We start from the raw sequence: 7462 nt of genomic DNA on the forward strand, positions 1-7462 counted from the left end.
AAAAAATACTATCCCAGCGAATCACTTTAAAAAGGAAAGCGAGGTTAAAGGAATCTAAACCTGTTTGATTGCCAAAATAAAACGGAGAGTAGTTGAAACCTGATTTTTATGAATTAATCCTACTTTTATAAGACAATCAAGCTGGTTTTGTTGTCTTTATTTTTCACTTTTGTCTAGAAATTTGACGAAGTTGGATGATTCATTTCTTTATTCTCTCAATATTAAATTATCTTCGAATTAAGATTAATTTGCATCTCCCAACTTGCTAAGTTATTTTGTTTTGAGAGGGGTACTGAAAAGCCCAATACTAAGGGTGATTAGTTCAAGCATCCAGTATATAATTTCTTTATTTCAGGTTTCTTGAAGCATATATTCATATATAGTCTCAGGCATAATCGGGTATTCCGTCAGAGGTCAGCACAGCGCCATCTTAAGATTTTGAACTGATATCAAATACCACGTGTTACGTTATTTTAAAACTTATAATATTTTCAGTATAATTATTGTAGGCAGAAACTTAATAAATTACAAGACAAATATATTAAGTTAGGCAAATATATAAAATTAATAAGTTACAAGGCAAACCAAAATTTTTATAAAAAGAGACACTGAAAAGTTAAGACATTTATTTATTTATGCAAAAATATCACATTTTCATACTAATAGAGGTTTTGGAATAATTTATTTAGTTTAATTTATTTTAATCTAATTTTGAGTAAAGTTAATCAGCAAATAGGTAAATGAAAATATTTTCCTTACAGCTTATTATAAACCACCAAACTTGTTTGATTAAATAATAAATTCATAAGTAATAAGTTAAAATTTTTCGCTGGCATGAATAAATAAAACTAAAGTGATAAAATATAAAAACCAATTAATGTAATAAAAGATAAAAACCAATTTTTTTACTAGAAAACCTATTCATTTAAAATGGTAAAACTTCATTACTAATAGAATTTATATGGAGTTAAAAAATTCGGATTTTATCATTTTTAAAAATGTTTTCTTCATTAAAAAGAAAGCGATGGAGAAACCTTTTGTCTGGAAAAATTCGTGTGCATAAAAAAATTGAAGTTGATTATAGTACATATAGTTCGTTAGAAGCATCTTAAGAGTTTTTTTTTTCTCGCGAGTGAAGAAAATAAGAAATTTTTCTAATGATGTTTTTAAGGAATGCGTTTAGCAATCCTTTAAATCTTAAGAGAGCTAGTATCTATGAGAAGTTATTTTTAAAAAAAACGGTTACATGAATGGTGTATAAAATTTAAAATTTGCAATGTATAAGACAGTTAACAAAGAAAAATAAGGATGGAACTTTTTGCTTACATTCTTTATCTTTCAAAAGCAAGAATTCCTCTTCTTCTGCTTAAAGAGAAGGAGGCAGGTAACGTTAGAGTCAATCCAGCAGATTCTAATGAGTCAGGCATACACTATAATGTCGGGTAATTGTGAACAAATCCTCAAAAGCTGAAAAATAATAAATTAGAATTTAAAAATCAGCCGTTTTTTCTGATTACAGGAACCGTGAAAAAATTTTTAATTGATAATATTCAATAGTTTACCATATTATTTGTTCAAATTAAAATACTAAAATTTAGTGTTTTCATTATATTTTTTTTTTCACTTTTGATTCAGTGTGATTATAATTATAATTAATACCTAAATTATTTTAAGGAATCACTATCTTTTTATTGCATTATATATCACAGTATATGCTTTATTGATTGCATAAGCAAATTTAAATTTTTATTTTATTATGGTGTTAAAGAAAAATAAGCTATTCAAATATTTGAATTTTTTTTCTTCTAAATGAAATATTTAATAATTGAAATTTATTTATAATGTTGAATGTCCTAACAGCATGGCAAGAATTATAAATTAAATATGATAACCAAAAATAGCGTAACAAATAATTTTGAAAATCTGTAAAATATTTTTTAAAAATTGAATTTTAATGAAGAGAGACCCGAAGAGAGTTCCGATATTTCCATTAACAGACCAAGTTTATAAGAGAGAGAGAGAAAGTCAATCTTAACATAAAGATAAAGTGACTAAGCACAAATTGACAATGAATAGTACCCGGATACACTCAAAATAATTTTTGCGATTGAGGGAAATAAGAAATTTTGCTCATGATGCTTTTGAAGATCTTTTTGGAGATCTTACGAGAACTAGAATCTCCAATAAGTTATTAAAAAAACTGGTGTATAAAATTTAAAATTTGCAACGTATAAAACAGTTAACAAAGAAAAATAAGGATGGAACTTTTTACTTACAGTCTTTATCTCTCAAAAGCGACAATTCCTCTTCTTCTGCTTAAAGAGAAGGAGGCAGGCAATGTTAGTCAATCTGGCCGATTCCAATAAGTCAGGCATACACTTATATGTCGGGTATTTGTGAGCAAATCCTTAAAAACTGAAATATAATAAATTGGAATTTAAATGAAGCGTTTTTTCTGATCACAGGAAGCACGAAAAAAAATTGAAGAGAAAATGTGGAGTGGATAGTTGAATCTATGAATGCAAAAACCAAAAACCGGGATGATACTGAAAAATCACACTGAAAGGAAAAATATTTGAGAGAAATTGAATGAAGTGCTGTGAAACATATTAGATAAAAACCAGAAACCAAACTGAAAATTTCTTCGGAAAAATATGGTAGACATAATGAATGAAAAGCTAAAACTAAATGAAAAAAAGAGAAATAAAAACTGGAAAAAAAAATCTAAATCAAATAAGAAAAAAAATAAGGAAAAAATTGGAAAAACGAAACACATGAAATGTAGAATTCGAATTGGAAAATAAAACTGAATACACTGATAAGAAATTATAACACATAATTAAAAATTGAAAAAGTATTTTGTAAAAAATTTAAACCCATACTAGTATTGAAACATGCAATGAAACAGACATTAATTTGAAACAATAAAAAAACAGGGCATAGAAAAAAAAAAAGAAACGAAAAATTTGAAAACAAACTGATCAAAAAATGGGATGACAAAACACGAATTGAACTTCAATTGATACGAACAAAAAAATGGTATTTACATTGTAAAAAACCAGAACTAAAAAAAACTAGAAAAAAACGAAAACAAAAAAGAAAAAAAAGTTGATAAGTAATTTTAAAAAAATAACTTGAAAATTTGACAGGATAAAATTTGAATATTAGAAATGTGGAAAAAGCAAGATTAAAAAACTGAGAAATGAAAAATATTGAAAAATACAACGACAGAAGTCACGGATGGAATTTATCAGATGTAGTAAAAAAATAGAAAGCTTAAATTTAAACAAAAATGAAAAAAAAACTGTGAAACAAAGAATTGCGAAAAATATGGAGAAAAACTGGAGGAAAAGACAAGATTGAGCACACTGAAAAAAAGTATTGAAAAATATTGAAAGAATATCAATGGAAAATACCAAAAAATATAAACTGAAAACACACCAAATAGTATGAAAGCAAAATGCAAAAAATGGGAAAAAACGCAAAACACATTTAAAAAAAACAATAGAAAACACACTGATTGAAAAATCAGTGGAAAAACAAACTGAAAAAATCCAACTGAGAACACACACACAAAGAAAGAGAAAATACCAATGGAAATTACACAGACAGAACTGATGAACTACATTGAAAAAACCAAATGAACAACACTGAAAAAACAACTCATGAACCTATTTAAAGAAATACAGATAAACCACATTGAGGGAAAAAATTCAGACGAAACAAACTAATAAAACGCTGAAAAGTTATTTTTAGTTAATTTTAAAATAAAAAGACGCAAAGTTTGTTTTAAAAAAAATATGAGATAACATTAAAAAATTGGAAAAACTTAAAAAAAGACGAGAAAAGCAAAGAAAAGTTTGAAAAGACGAAGCACGCGATACAAAGTTTGTATCATTTAAAAAAAGAAGGAAGATAAGGTGACGAAATAGAGATGAATCGTCAAATGCAATAGAGATAATCTAATTTGTTATCAACTAAAGGAAGATAGAAAAAAAAAGCGCAATGGGAGAAAAGAATGAAAAAAGAGAAAAAAAGCTTTGAAATTTCACAAAAAATGGAAGAAAAAAAACAATAGAAAAATAAGGAAAACACAATAGAAAAAAGGAAAATTTCACACAGGAAAAAAATAGAAAAAACACAGAAAAAATAAAAATAAAAACAATGGAAAAATACAATGGATAAAATTGAAATTAAACCATAGGAAAAATCGGAGAAATACAATGAAAAATGCAAAAAAACGATGAGAATACAAAAAACACAATGGAAGAAAAATTAAACCCTGGAAAAAAAATCAAAAAATACACTGGAAAAAATTAAAAAAACACAATGGAAAAAAACCGAATGGAAGAAACACAATGAAAAATACACAATGGAAAAATGAAAAAACACACCTGCAAAATGAAAAAAAAAACAATAGAAAAATAAGGAAAACACAATGGAAAAAAGAAAAATTTCACAAAGGAAAAAGTCGAAAAAACACTGAAAAAATAAAAATAAAAACAATGGAAAAATACAATGTACATAATTGAAATTAAAAAAACTCCATAGGAAAAATCGGAGAAATACAATGGAAAAATGCAAAAAAACGATGAGAATACAAAAAACACAATGGAAAAAAAATTAAACCCTGGAAAAAAAAATAAAAAAATACACTGGGAAAAATTAAAAAAACACAATGGAAAAAAACCGAATGGAAGAAACACAATGAAAAATACACAATGGAAAAATGAAAAAACACACCTGCAAAATGGTAAAAAAACAATAGAAAAATAAGGAAAACACAATGGAAAAAAGGAAAATTTCACACAGGAAAAAGTCGAAAAAACACTGAAAAAATAAAAATAAAAACAATGGAAAAATACAATGGACATAATTGAAATTAAAAAAACTCCATAGGAAAAATCTGAAAAATACAATGGAAAAAACACAGATTTGAAAAATGTAAAAAAACGATGAGGGTACAAAAAACACAATGGAAAAAAATTAAAAAACCCCGGGAAAAAATGAAAAAAATATACAGAAAAAAATTTAAAAAACACAATGGAAAAAAACCGAAAAAAAAGAATGGAAGAAACACAATGGAAAAATGAAAAAACACACCTTCAAAAATGGAAAAAACCTATAGAAAATTAAGGAAACACAATGGAAAAAAGGAAAATTTCACACAGGAAAAAAATCGAAAAAACACTGAAAAAATAAAAACAATGGAAAAATACAATGGATAAAATTGAAATTAAAAAAACTCCATATGAAAAATACAATGGAAAAAATAGAAAAAAAACACAGATTGGAAAAATGTGAAAAAACGACGAGAATACAAAAAACACAATGGAAAAATGTTAAAAAACGATGAGAATACAAAAAACACAATGGAAAAAAATTAAAAAACCCTGGAAAAAATCAAATAATACACTGGAAAAAATTAAAAAAAACACAATGGAAGAAAACCGAAAAAAAAGAATGGAAAATACACAATGGAAAAATGAAAAAACACACCGGAAAAATGGAAAAAAAACAAAAGAAAATAAGGAAAACAACGAAAAAAGGAAAATTTCACACAGAAAAAAATCGAAAAAACACTGAAAAAATAAAAACAATGGAAAAATACAATAGATAAAATTGAAATTAAAAAAACTCCATAGGAAAAATCGGAAAAATACAATGGAAAAAAGAGAAAAAAAAACACAGATTGGAAAAATGTAAAGAAAAACGATGAGAATACAAAAAACACAATGGAAAAAAATTTAAAAAGCACTGGAAAAAATTAAAAAAACACAATGTAAAAAACCGAAAGGAAGAAACACAATGTAAAAAAACCGAAAGGAAGAAACAGTATGGAAGAAACACAATGGAAAAATGAAAAAACACACCGGAAAAATGGCAGAAAACAATAGAAAAATAAGGAAAACACAATGGAAAAAAAGAAAATTTCACACAGGAAAAAATCGAAAAAAACACAGAAAAAATAAAAACAATGGAAAAATACAATGGATAAAATTGAAATTAAAAAAACTCCATAGGAAAAATCGGAAAAGTACAATGGAAAAAAACAGAAAAACACAGATTGGATAATGTAAAAAAACGATGAGAATACAAAAAACACAATCGAAAAAAAAAATGAAAAAACACTGAAAAAAAATCAAATAATACACTGGAAAAAATCAAATAATACACTGGAAAAAATCAAATAATACACTGGAAAAAATTAAAAAAACACAATGGAAAAAAACCGAAAAAAAATAGATTGGAAGAAACACAATGGAAAATTCACATTGGAAAAATGAAAAAACACACCTTCAAAAATGGAAAAAAACGATAGAAAAATAAAGAAAACACAATGGAAAAAAGGAAAATTTCACACAGGAAAAAATCGAAAAAACACTGAAAAAATAAAAACAATGGAAAAATACAATGGATAAAATTGAAATTAAAAAAACTCCATAGGAAAAATCGGAAAAATACAATGGAAAAATAGAAAAAAACACAGATTGGAAAAATGTAAAAAAACGATGAGAATACAAAAAACAGAATGGAAAAAAATTAAAAAACCCTGGAAAAAATCAAATAATACACTGGAAAAAATTAAAAAAAACACAATGGAAAAAAACCGAAAAAAACAGAATGGAAGAAACACAATGGAAAATACACAATTGAAAAATGAAAAAACACACCGGAAGAAGGTAAAAAAAACACAAAGTAAAAACGTAATGGCAAAAATAGAAAGAAAAACAATGGAAAAAAATATAGAAAAAATACGAAGGAAGAAATATAAAAATTACTCAATCGAAAAAGAAAGAAATTGAAAGGAGACAAAAAAAAAAACACTTTGAAATTACACAAAAAATGGAAAAAACAGAAAAATAAGGAACAGTGGAAAAAAGGAAAATTATGCACAGGAAAAAATAGAAAAAAATACTGAAAAAATTAAAAATAAAAAACAATGGAAAAATTGGGAAACGCTGAGGAAGAAAACGAAAAAATACAATGGATAAAATGGAAAATGAAAAACTCCACAGGAAGAAATCGGAAAAAAAACCCGGAATAAATTAAAAAAAAACACAATGGAAAAATGAAAAAAATAAAACAAAGTAAAAAGAACAATGGGTGAGAAAAAACTATGAAAAAAAAAGCAATAAAAAAAGAGCAATGGAAAAAATATAGAAAAAGTACTAAGGAGAAAATATAAGAATTACACAAGGGAAAAAAAATATAAGAAAAAGATAATGGAAAAATTGGAAACGAAACAATTAAAAAAAATTTCAAATGCATCAATGGAAAAAAATTTAAAGAAAAAGCAAAAAAAATTTGGAAAAGAAACAATGAAAATAAAACGTGGAAAAAGGCACAATGGAAAAGTAAAACTTCTGAAAAGTGAAAAAAATAGGGACAAACACAGTGGAAAGAGTCTCAGAAAACAATGAAAAACTGAAAAGAAATGGAAAAGACCGGAAAAAAAAGT

The 7462-nt window shown here is 25.5% G+C and overlaps 1 protein-coding gene across 4 annotated transcripts in view; it reads right to left on the bottom strand.

Moving 5' to 3' along the window:
• LOC147803248 (coatomer subunit gamma-1-like) overlaps nucleotides 1-5997 on the bottom strand; it is a 71468-nt gene extending 65471 nt beyond the window's left edge. For all 4 annotated transcript variants that reach the window (XR_015428942.1, XR_015428944.1, XR_015428943.1 and 1 more), the window contains exons 1-2: nucleotides 2277-5997; nucleotides 1327-1467 (exon numbers count right to left, since the gene is read on the bottom strand). The gene's annotated coding sequence lies outside the window, so the exon portion shown is untranslated. The remainder of the gene's footprint in view (nucleotides 1-1326; nucleotides 1468-2276) is intronic.
• Between the last annotated feature and the right edge of the window lie 1465 nt (nucleotides 5998-7462).

Source organism: Parasteatoda tepidariorum, chromosome 9 (genome assembly GCF_982258835.1).
Source record: "Parasteatoda tepidariorum strain Cologne lab strain chromosome 9, Ptep-v5.0, whole genome shotgun sequence".
Taxonomy (NCBI): domain Eukaryota; kingdom Metazoa; phylum Arthropoda; class Arachnida; order Araneae; family Theridiidae; genus Parasteatoda; species Parasteatoda tepidariorum.